Here is a 12,803-nt window from a genome sequence, read left to right on the forward strand (position 1 = left end):
TGTCCTTCAGAGGTAAGTCAATATAGAGAGCGGGAATAAAAAGGACTAGAGTAATTTAGTGAAGAAAGACAGCGGGTGGTCAACGGTCAAGGTAGTCTCCACATTTGGACCTTTCTGCTTCCCATAGTCCCCGAAAGACTCCAGAAACAAGCATCAGTAAAACCAATAGGTCTCGTCTATGCAAGAGCTGTTCGCTTTGTCAATGCCTTCCAGCCATATTTCCGTGCAGCATGGCTGAAAGTTAGAAAAAAGTGCCAGGACTGTCAGCGCTGAGGAGCAATGAACCATTTTCTTGGTATGGCGGTATTCTCTGCCTTCACAACAACAACAAAAAATTTGTAGGAAAAAGTGACAATAACACATTGTCCGCAGACCTAAAATACCAAGCAGTTAAAATGCACATTTGTGCATCAACCTTTTTTGATAGGGTCAGGAAATCTGATCCGAAGGCTGACGGTGCTAGGCAAAACACAAAATAAGCAATAATTACAAAAATAAATAACTGCTATCCATAAGTGGGTACGAAGGCTACAGATTACTTAAAGCGGTCTGACATTGTCCAAAGCAAGAAAGATAATGACTTGGCTGCGATGTCTGAAATTCACAAATACATAAAAGGCTTTCAAGGAAAAAAATCTCACTTGTTTTATTACCTTACCTCTGAACTGAAGTCCGCTGTGTTTGCCCAGCATGAAGATTGCGCCAAAAAGGCCAAGCAGAGGAGGGAGCGCAGCACGGTCTGCTTTTTCGAAGCATTTGAAACCTCTTGGCTTGACGTTTGGGTGCTTTTTACTTGGTGGGACAGGAAGGGGCAAGCGACGAAAGGGGAGAGGGAGAAAGTGAGGGCGGACAGGGCAAGCAACAATGGCGGAGGGGCTTGGACAGACCAGACAACAACTCAGGAGGGAGTGGGTGTGGGGCAATCAATAATGTGGAAGAGGAGGTAGAAGTAAGGGTAACCAAGTAAAAGGAAAAAAGTACATCTGCAAGCGGTGAGTATTTGAAGGACACCGTGCAAGGAAAGCAAATCCTAGGGCCAGGCTACAGTGTAGGGGCACACATATTAATAGGAAGTGAAGCAGGCACTTGCTGAAAATGAGGCCAACCAATGGTAAGCAATGGGCAGGCTTTAAGCTTTCAGTCAGTAAACAAAATGCCTTGCAAGCGGCAGAAAATGCTCTGCCTCAAGGGAGACCCAAAGAATAAGGTGTGGGGGAAGAGGGAAAACTATCAAAGAGGTGAAGGTGCCCACCAAAGGGCATAGAACAACCAACAGTGCACCAAAACATTTAGGGGTGCTAGGGTGAAGGCAGGAAAGTGTTTAAGGGTGGCGTGGGCAGATGTCCTGCCTGATGGGAAAAAAGCCTTTACCACTCACCTGCTTTGTAAAGATCCTGTGTGAAAGGCTAAGTATTTGTTCCTTAACCTGGAGTACTTTACCATGCAGGTATTTTTTTAATAACATATATATATATATATACAGCCCCTGTGCCTGCGGAGGTAAACGGCTCACAATCGGAGATTCTGTGGCGTGTTTGACACAACGGAGGCGCGGCCGCGCCCAACGCCTGATTACCCAGATTCTTGCGGTGAGCACTCTGTGATCAAGCGGCACGGTGGGGAGGAGCATTTGGCACTTGCACGTTACCCTGGGAGCAGTATTTTCAGGCTCGGGTGAACAAGTGCAAGCAATAATCTTTGGAGTGATTTGAACCTAACGCCATGTCAGAGGAGACTCTTCGTGGAAGGGAGGCGGCGGCGGCCGCCGCGTACTCTAACTTGCCTAAAGTAACATCAGATGCAGGAGGAGTGAGCAGTAAAACGGATCAAACCGACAGTTCTAACACTGTGGAAAATCAGATACGAATAGCACTTAAGAAATTGGAGAAATGTATGTACTCAGAAATGTCTAAGTGGTGGGAGCACAAATCTTTAACTATGTACTTGGAAGCAAATCGTGTTCCGAGGGGGCTGCGCATTTTGTTGGCTCCAAGTTATCACAGACCCAACCCTAGCATGTTGAAAGAATGGGGTCAGACTAATCTTGAGTCTTCTGCGAAGTTGATACAGATTCTGGTAAAATATGCAGTTATTGACCGTGAGCTGTTGATGGAAGAGATTGCTGAGATCAATGAGGAGTTATCGAAATTCGAACCACATGACCTCATTTTGAAGACTCGCAAAGAAATCGATGAACGCTTATCAAAACAAGAAGAAAAAATAAAGGCACGGAAGGTATACAAATTTGCGCGTGATAAAGAAGATTATGCCCAGGGTAGAATATTTACCTTTGCGCGCAAGTTTGACAGTGCCAAGCGTTCTAAATTTGCTCAACAAGCTCAGCAGGCAAAACAAGGCAAATCGGACAATCAAGTTTCAACCTCGGCCTTGGTTCACATGTCCACAACAGGAAACACCAATTATGGAATCAGTGACAATGAGTCACTTACAAGTGGACCCACATCGGATGATGATGTTAGCAGTGCTTGTGAAACCAACTCGGTGATTCTCGATCTCGGCGAGGAGGTCGATTTTTTATCCCTGGAGAGGTTAAAAACATTAAGGCCTCGGACCAAGCAACAGACAAAGGCACAGCAGCAGCAGCAAAACGCATCAGAAACAACAAAAGGCGGGGCGAGCGCCGGAAAAAACAAAGTCGCCCAAAAAACCAAAGCGGCAATACTGGCGCAAAAACAAGTAAGTGACAATACGATAATCAACCTATCCACCATTGATTTAACCTTGGCTGAAAAACAACTATTAAGTCTTGGACTTTCATATTGTCCAACAACTGACTTTAATTATGCCAAGACACGCGTGGATGTATACATGTATATTAGAAAACTCAAACTCAAAAAATTCTTCGACATCAAGGAGGGTCTGAGTAATAAAACATCACAAGGAGTTGGAATTGCCACAAGCACTCTCCCAAATGTGCCCACACTTCCGGCAAGAGATACTAAAATGTTACTAACACTCCACAATCTTCTATTGGTTGATGCACCAATCAGCGACTGTGCATCTACACAGGATGAGTTAAGAGCAGCATCCATTTCCCAGATAGGAGCTAAGATCAGCCCCTTTAAACCTGCGTCAAAATTTAATCCTACCATGCCCAGAGACTCTATAGATGTCTTTCAGGACGTGGTAGTGGAAGACTTGAAGCATCTGCATCATCAGATCAAACATAAAAAGCGGTATAAAAGCAAACAGGAAACTAATTATCACTCGTTGGTTAAAAGACTGGGGAATGACCACAAAATTATTGTAACCACTGCTGACAAGGGGGGCAATGTGGTTATATGGCCCCAGGATGCCTATATCGAGGAAGCTATGAGACAGCTAAGTGACGATGCATGCTACTCCATTACTAATATGAGACACTTTGATGCCTCTAAGGATGCACTAAAAAAACTGTTCAAGTATAAAAGGGAGGGCATGATTTCATTGCAGGAATTTGAATTCCTCCATGTTGAATGTCCTGTTTTGCCAAAACTTTATCTACTCCCAAAGATCCACAAGTTGATAAGACCGGTACCTGGTCGACCAATTATTTCAGTAATCGCAGGTGTGGCAGAACATGTCACAGAATACATAGACTATTTCCTGCAAGCCCTAGTCCAGGACCTACCTACATATGTAAGAGACACAGGGGATTTTCTTGCTAAAATACAAAATACCCCATGGAATAATGGAATGCTCATGATTACATTGGACATTGAATCGCTCTATACGAGCATAGAGCACAGTTCTGGGTTGAAGGCATTGGAATTTTTTCTCGGCAAAAGGTCCATGAACTGTTACCAACACAACAAAGTACTGATTGAACTAACATCTTGGTGTCTTAATAATAATTTCTTTTTATTTGGAAGTGACTTGTATTTGCAGAAGCGTGGAGTTGCCATGGGGGCCTGTTTCTCTCCCAGCTACGCGTGTTTACACGTGGGTTGGTGGGAGGAGCAGGTCCTCAGGCGGCAACACGCCAAAGCTTTCTCTGATCATGTTTTGCTTTGGCTCCGTTATATTGATGACGTTTTTGTGTTATGGCAGGGTGATCATGACAGTGCAGAAATGTTTATCAATTCTATCAATATCAACAACGAAAATCTTAAATTCACGAGTTCAATCAGTGACAGTGAAGCTGACTTTTTAGATGTGAAAGTCTTCATCCATAATGGTCAGCTAGCCACGAAACTCCACCGGAAAAGCACTGCTGGCAACAGTATTCTTCATGCCAGCAGTGCGCATCCACGACATGTGGTTGATAATATCCCTTTGGGCGAGCTCCTAAGAATTAAGAGAATTTGTAGCACAGAATCTGATCTTAAAATCTGTACTGATGAAGCATTGAACAGGTTTCGAGAAAGAGGTTATCGTGAATCAGTGTTAAAAGCAGCAGTGGAAAAAACCAAATGCAGATCCCGTGCTTCTTTAATGGAGACAAAAAACACTGGGGAGCCTTCGGAAACGTTGGATGAAAATATCACGACTCCCAGGTTCATAACCTCATACAGCAGGCAGGCCAGACAAATAAGATCTATTGTAACCAAGAGATGGCCAGTCCTTAAAACTGATCCAGTACTCAAACCTCAACTCTCAGATGCACCTGTTGTGACCTTCAGGAAGGGCCCCTCACTCAAGTCCCATATCTGCCATGACTTCCCAGAACTCAGGAAAAAACAGGAATGGATGAAATCTAGATCAGGGTTTAAACGCTGCACCTCCTGCAGGGCCTGCAAATTTGGTAAAAGTACACGGCAGTATTATACGCCATTTAGTCCCGACCCAATTCAGATCATGGGTCAATACAATTGCAAAACGGAATTTGCTATCTATGTTCTAACTTGCACATGCGCGTTGAGATATGTCGGGAGTACACGACAGCCGGTGCATGTTAGAATCCTTCAGCACTTACGAGCCATCGTAAATAATGACTCAGCTTACCCAGTGGCCAGGCACTTCAGGGCTGTTCATAACAATAATTTGGAGTGCCTGTTTTATTATGTTATCTCTGCAATAGAAAAACCAAGAAGGGGCGGAGATAGGGATAAGATGCTAAGAAGGATGGAATCCCAGTATATTCTTGAGCTGGATAGCAGATCCCCTAATGGACTAAACAATACAGAGGATTTACATGTGTTTCTGTAATTAAGTCTTGTACTGGCCCGTTCATAAAACTGCTTTGACAATAGAGTCTCGGTGGGCTGCCGCCCATCCCCACACATGATTAATTTTAAAATCTCCTTGTTTGGTTTATGCACTTAAATCTTTTTTCTGATATTGATAGTGATTCATGGTGGTTTGTAATTATATCATTTTAGATTATTATTCCTTTTGGGGTAACACTAGTTTTTTGAGGACATAGACAATAGGCATTTGATGTCCCTAAAATATATTCCGGATTTGTGATATTAATAATTTGTGACTTTCTATATTATGTAGTCCTTGCCCTATCAATATGCTGCTATGAGTCATATGTTTACAAACAGCGTGGATTTGCACATATTATGAATAGATGCAATACGAGATGTTTACAATATTGCGTATTTTGCACAAACATTTGCCATTTGATTGCATCTATATAGACATAGATTTTAAACTATGCACTTTATTGCGTATTTTTGCACTGTGATATTGATCTATATATGCTGGGGCATTGACTGGTAATATCTGATATAATGGAATGCAAGCATTTTATGCATTGATTTCTTTTCCATTATTTTTATGAACTATATATATATATATATATATATATATATATATATATATATATATATATATTTTTTTTTTTCATTGTCACATTATGTTTGGATTTTAACCATGAACTGTACCTTATTTCCGGTATATGAATTTGCAAATGGTCGGAAAACAGACTACAAGATGCAGTATTGGTAGTTTGTCCTCTCTTTCAGTTATCACGTGGTACTGAGTATAAAAACGAAAAAAATGCACTTTCACTGTGATGCACAGGGTATTTAAATGTGGCCATTTCCAACACTGACTATCTGTGAGCAAGGGCGGATGCCCGAAACGCGTCAGATTGTTTGGTTCAGCTCGTAAATAAATTTGTGCCTGTAAAAAAAGCTGCATTGGATCTGCGTGATTTCCTGGGTCGCTACGGTTGGAGCCTGGGAGGTTGCACTTGTTGGATATATATATATATATATATATATATATATATATATATATATATATATATATATATATATATTCTCAGCTCACTTGTCCGCCATTCCTCCCTTCACTCTCGACTGGGTGCTGTCAAACGCGGGGGCAGACTCCGCATGGAATTCAATCCGATGCTCGGTCACACAATAAATGTAAGCACTCGCAGGAACGTAGTAACCAGATTTAATATAGGTTACACTTCCATCAAAAGACGCGTATCGGCTTGCTGCCTTTTTCAATATGGGTCGGCGCCGCGATGTGGCCAGTATTTACAACAAACACCACACAGCTTTTGGCCACAAACATAAACGAGGACACCAAACAAGGTTCACTGAGGTGTCGGCCATTACTAAACATGCAAATAATGTGCATTAAAGTAAAATGATTCAAAGCATATACCTACTAAATTAACAGTCGACATGGTTAATACAATGTACAACTCATGAAACATAATGCCCTGGATGGGCAAACATACTAAGTTCAAAATCCTGATTACGCCCTGAATGGGCAAAAAGAGTAATAGCTCTACATGTGTGGATTTTTCTTTTTTTCAGGAACAACAGACTATACACAATAGACTCCAAGAGCAAATCCAAGTATTTTATAATTTTGTCCACCATCATGATTTCTATCTGGGTGGGGGGAGGTTACAGAAGAGGGGTAATATGTGCACTTATTACAAATGTACGGCCATTTCTTCACCACTATTCAAACCACCTGGCCTTTTGGTCTGATTCTCAATAATGTGCCTTGACTCCAGTCTACGTAATCTCAAGAGTCTATTACCACCTCTAACATCAGGGGGCACTTGATCCATACAGAAAAAACGTAGGTCTCTGTTGCTATTGTGGAACATCTCAAAATGCCTCGCCACAGGGTACGTGGGATCTTTGTTCTGTAAGGCCCTGAGATGTTCAAGAATTCTAATTGTTGTGGGGTGGATGGTACTTCCAATGTAACGCAGGCCACACGGACATACCAGACAGTATACCGTGTGGCTCGTGTTGCAATTCATCAGGCTCCTGATCTGAATCGGTTCTTTGATGCCTGGGATCTGATAATGTAACACCGTATGACTGGATTTACAAGCCCTACATTTAAGGCATGGATAAAACCCAGATAATTTGCCAAATGGAGCAGTTCTACTCTCTTTCTCACAATGGCTTTGTACCAGACTGTTACGTAGGGATCTAGCTCTTCTAAAGGTGATAAGTGGCGCCCTCGGTAAACCCTTACCTATCACAGGGTCTGATTTTAATACATGCCAATTAGTGGTTAAGATCCTCCTAATGTGCATGGCCTCACTTGAGTAGTTTGTTATCATTCTCAAAGTGTCTCCCTTACGTTTTTTGTCTGGAGTCCTCTTCTGGTGTTCAGTACTGTTATGTGGTTCACGTGGTATTATCAGGTCTTCCCTTTTTATTCTATCCACTTTGGATTGGCCGACTCAAGAATTTCCTTATTGTATCCTCTGTATTCAAACCTTTTTATACAGTCATTCGCTGCAGTCTGAAAGTCACCTTCCCTGGTGCAGTTCCTCTTAATACGTAAGAGTTCGCCATATGGTATGCTGCCCACAGTAGTTTTTGGGTGGCAACTCTTGGCGTGTAGAATTGAATTCCCTGCGGTTGGTTTCCTGTGCAATACAGTGCAAAGTCTGTTCAAGTTCAGAAATTTGTATAGCGCACTACTCACCCATAGGGTCTTCAAGGCGCTTGTGGGAGGGGGTGTATTATGTATCGAATAGCCAGGTTTTAAGTTCCTTTCTGAAGGAAATGTGGTTCTGTGTGAGGCGGAGGTGAGTGGGGAGAGAGTTCCAGGTCTTGGCCGCCAGGTAGGAGAAGGATCTTCCTCCCATGGTGGATCTGTGGATGCGCGGAGCTGCGGCAAGCGCTTGGTTGGAGGATCTTAGTTGGCGGGTGGGTGTGTAGAAGGACAGTCGTGTGTTGAGGCATTCAGGTCCTAGTTTGTAGAGGGCCTTGTGAGCGTGGGTGAGGAGACGGAACGTTATTCTCTTGTTGACGGGAAGCCAGTGGAGGTCTTTCAGGTGGCCGGTAATGTGAGCTTGGCGAGGGATGTCCAATATGAGTCTGGCAGATGCGTTTTGGATGCGTTGGAGTTTTTTCTGTAATTTGGCTGTGGTTCCGGCGTAGAGGGTGTTTCCATAGTCCAGTCGGCTAGTGACCAGTGCGTGGGTGACTGTCTTTCTTGTTTCGGTGGGGATCCAACGGAAGATTTTTTTGAGCATACGGAGTACGTTGAAGCAAGAGGATGAGACGGCGTTAACTTGTCTGGTCATCGAGAGGGAGGAGTCTAGGATGAAGCCCAGGTTACGTGCGTGGTCTGTAGGTATGGGTGCTGGGCCCAGGGCCGATGGCCACCAAGAGTCGTCCCAGGCAGAGGGTGAGGATCCTAGGATGAGAACTTCCGTTTTGTCTGAGTTAAGTTTTAGGCGGCTGTTTTTCATCCATTCGACTACTTCTTTCATGCCTTCATGAAGATTGGTTTTGGCGGTGTTAGGGTCTTTGGTGAGGGAAAGGATCAGCTGGGTGTCGTCAGCGTAGGAGATGATGTTGAGGTTGTGTTGTCGCGCGATGGCTGCGAGGGGACTCATGTAAACGTTGAAGAGGGTGGGACTGAGTGATGATCCTTGTGGGACTCCGCAGATGACTTCGGTGGCCTCTGATTTGAATGGGGGAAGTCGGACTCTCTGGGTTCTCCCGGCGAGGAACGAGATGATCCAGTCCCAGGCTTTTCCTTGTATTCCGACGTTGCTGAGGCGTTGCATGAGGGAGCTATGACAGACTGTGTCGAAGGCGGCGGAGAGGTCGAGTAGGATGAGGGCAACTGTTTCTCCATTGTCCAGAAGCGTTCGGATGTCATCTGTTGCTGCAATGAGGGCGGTTTCGGTGCTGTGTTTGGCTCTAAAGCCGGACTGTGAGGGGTCGAGGGAGTTGTTGGATTCAAGGAAGGCGGCGAGCTGGCTATTAACGGCTTTCTCAATGACTTTGGCAGGGAATGGAAGGAGGGAAATGGGGCGGTAGTTCTTAAGTTCAGAGGGGTCAGCTGTGGGTTTCTTCAGGAGGGCACGGAGTTCGGCGTGTTTCCAGCTTTCTGGGAAGGTAGCGGAGTTGAAGGAGCAGTTGATGACATCACGGAGATGGGGTGCGATGGTGGAGTCTGCTTTGTTGAAGATGTGGTGGGGACAGGGGTCGGTTGGCGAACCTGAATGGATGGAGTTCATTAGGCGGATGGTGTCTTCAGTGGTGATTGGGTTCCAGGCGCTAAGGTTGTTAGAGAGCGGTTCGGGTTTGGAAGTGGGTGGGGTGGGCTGTTCTTTCGAAATGTTCATGAAGCTGTTATGTATGTCGGCGATTTTGTTGTAGAAGAAAGAGGATAATGAGTCGCAGAGGTCTTGGGAGGGAGTAATGTCGTTTGAGGCTGCGGTGGGGTTGGTAAATTCTTTGACGATGTTGAAAAGTTCCTTGCTGTTGTGGTCGTTCTTGTCGAGTCGATCCTTGAATGCTGATTTCTTGGTGGATCGGATCAATTGGTGGTGTTTGCGGGTGGCTGCCTTGAAGGTGGTCAGGTTGTCGGTGGTTGGGTTTTTTCTCCACGTTTTTTCGAGAGTACGGCAAAGTTTCTTGGAATTCTTAAGGTCATCGTTGAACCAGGGGGCCTTTTTGCTACCTTGTTTGATCTGGTGGTTTTTTAGGGGGGCTAATTTGTCAGCGCTGTGAGTGATCCATTGTTTGAGATTGGTGGCAGCTTCGTTTGGGTCCGATGAGGGGGCTGGAGGGCTTTGGTTGAGCGATGTGAGGAGTTGGTCGGTGGTGATTTTGTTCCAGTTTCTTCGAGGAGCAGGTTGTGGGGGGTTGTGAGTCGTGGTAGTTTTGTAGCTGAAGTGGACACAGCTGTGGTCCGGTTCAAGTTGTTCTTGTTGAGGACCTGTATGTATGCCCTGGCATCTTCTTCAGTACCCCTATAGACAATAAATAAATAGTCTATGTATCTTGTCCAACTTACGACCTTGTTGGTCCAATCCGTGTTACCATCCGCCCAGGCCACCTGCTCCTTCCACCAGCCGACGAAAAGATTTGCGTACATATTTAAAAAAAAATGGCCTAAGCATTAGGGAATCACTCAACAGTTCCTTACCCTCCGGGTTTCTCCTCAGCACTCCTTCCCGCTCCACAGTTTATTAAGCATTGCCAACGCATTTCAGGGTATGACCCCTTCTTCCAGGGCTGCACAAAATGACACTTGATATGCATGTGTATAGCACTGCTCCTTTTATGACAAGCCCCCCAGTGGGCGTAAGCTGAGTGCAGCGCACACTATTAATTGCTGGGACTTGAAGTCCTGTCATGCATGATAAATATACTCTCAGTGAGTTCAAGTGTTCCTTTTTCATTCGTGCCAGTCTTTGTAAGCCTTGAGTAGGCTGTGTTGTGGTCGAGAATTTTGTAATTACGAAGGACATTGTGCCGATACAGCTCCAAGCCGTTTGGTGCTTCGGCCTCAGACAATTGGTGCGGCGTTCTTCTCCCAGCTGACAATGATGCTTCCCTCACGACCGGGCCGCTGTGCGCAGATAAGTATCAACACAAATGCCCTTAGCATTAGGGAATCACTCGACAGTTCCTTACCCTCCGGGTTTCTCCTCAGCACTCCTTCCCGCTCCACTGTTTATTTAGGATTGCCGACGCATTTCAGGGTATGACCCCTTCTAACAGGGCTGCACAAAATGACGCTCAATATGCATGTGTATAGAACGGCTCCTTTTATTACAAGCCCCCCAGTGGGCATTAGCGGAGTGCAGCGCACACTATTGATTGCTGGGACTTGAAGTCCTGTCATGCATGATACATATACTCTCAGTAAGTTCAAGTGTTCATTTTTCATTCGTGCCAGTCTTTGTAATATAGGTTTCTGCGCACGGCGGCCCGGCCGTGAGGGAAGCACCATCGTAAGCTGGGAGAAGAACGCCACACTAGCTGTCTGAGGCCGAAGCACCAAACGGCTTGGAGCTGTATCGGCACAGAGTCCTTCGTAATTACAGCATTCTCGACCGCAACACAGCCTACTCAAGGCTTACAAAGACTGGCACGAATGAAAAATGAACACTTGAACTCACGGAGAGTATATGTATCATGCATGACAGGACTTCAAGTCCCAGCAATCAATAGTGTGCGCTTAGGGCATTTTTGTTGAAACATATATATATATATATATATCAAGAAGAGTTTTGCCCCAAAGGAAGTGCCGCCAGGTAGGTTGTTTTGCAAATATTTTAATGAAGACTGCAAACTGATTGAAGCAAAGAATCGGCATTCAGTCTCTTGGCCAGGCGCGTTTCGCGTGTTCCCCTTCATCAATGGCCATATTGATCAGATTAAACGAGGCTGAGGTGTGCGCGCTACTTGTAATCCTGAAACCCAGCCCCAGTGGGCGTGACCATAAAAATGGCATTCTGGTTCGTGTAGTCGCGTGAGTATTCTCCGAGTTCGCCTTACATTAAATACGTATATTAAAAGTTAGAAACCCCAGTGGGTGAAAACACAGTCCCGCTTGCAATTAGCTGCATCCTTACGTCTTCATTATTCACTTCCTCCCGATACACTGGAAACTCAGTTTGAAGTCTCCTCGGACCCGCTTTTGCAGGGTGGCTTCTCCCGCGGCTGGACAAGCCGCTAACATCCATCAAGAAGAGTTTTGCCCCAAAGGGGGTAGGACTGTGTCCTGCCTGATGGAAAACAGCATTTACCAGTCAACCTTCATGCAGGATCTTTACCATGCAAAGTGAGGATGTGTACCTTTACCATGCAGTACTTAACCAAACAGGTATTTTTTAAATAATGTGTTTTTATGTTATTCAAAAAAAGTGACTTTAAGGTTTATGGATAGGTAGAGTAAAGGGAAGTAAGGGATGATTTTAGGATTTGGATGGGTAAAGCGAGGTACGGGTGGATAAAGGCCTCAGGGGTGGGTAGAGGTAAATGGAAGGAAAGGTGATTTTTAGGGTTCAATGGTGGGTAGAGGTAAAAGGGATAAGGTTTCTTTTAGGGTTCAGTGGTGGGTAAAGGTAAAAGGAGGTAGTTGATTTCAGGGTTCAGCAGTATGTAGAGGTAAAGGGAGGTAAGAGGGATTTTACAGTTCAGGGTTGGGTAGAGGTAGAGAGGGGGTAACAGTGGTTTTATGGTTCATCGATGAGTAGAGGTGAAGGGAGGTAAGGGTGATTTCACAGTTTAGGGATGGGTAGAGGTAAGGGCGATTCTATGGTTATGGAGTTCGAGATAAGGGTGATTTTAAGGTTTGAAGGTGGGGGAAAGGGAAGTAAGGGTGACTTTAGGGTTTAGGGTGGGCAGAGGTAAATAGGGGTAAGGAGGATCTTATGATTCAGGAGTGGGTAGAGGTAGGATGGTAAGGGTGATTTTAAGATTCTGGGGTGGGTAGAGATGAAGGGAGGTAAGGGTGATTTTAAGATGCAGGAATGAGTAAAGGTAAAAGGAGGAAAGGGTGATTTTAAGGTTGAAAACAACCAACAGTGCCCTCAAAACATTTAGGGACACTAGGATGAAGGCAAAAGTGTGTTTAAAGAGGGGCTGGAATGTGTCCAACTTGATGGGAGCCAG

Source organism: Lissotriton helveticus, chromosome 4_1 (genome assembly GCF_964261635.1).
Source record: "Lissotriton helveticus chromosome 4_1, aLisHel1.1, whole genome shotgun sequence".
Classification (NCBI taxonomy): domain Eukaryota; kingdom Metazoa; phylum Chordata; class Amphibia; order Caudata; family Salamandridae; genus Lissotriton; species Lissotriton helveticus.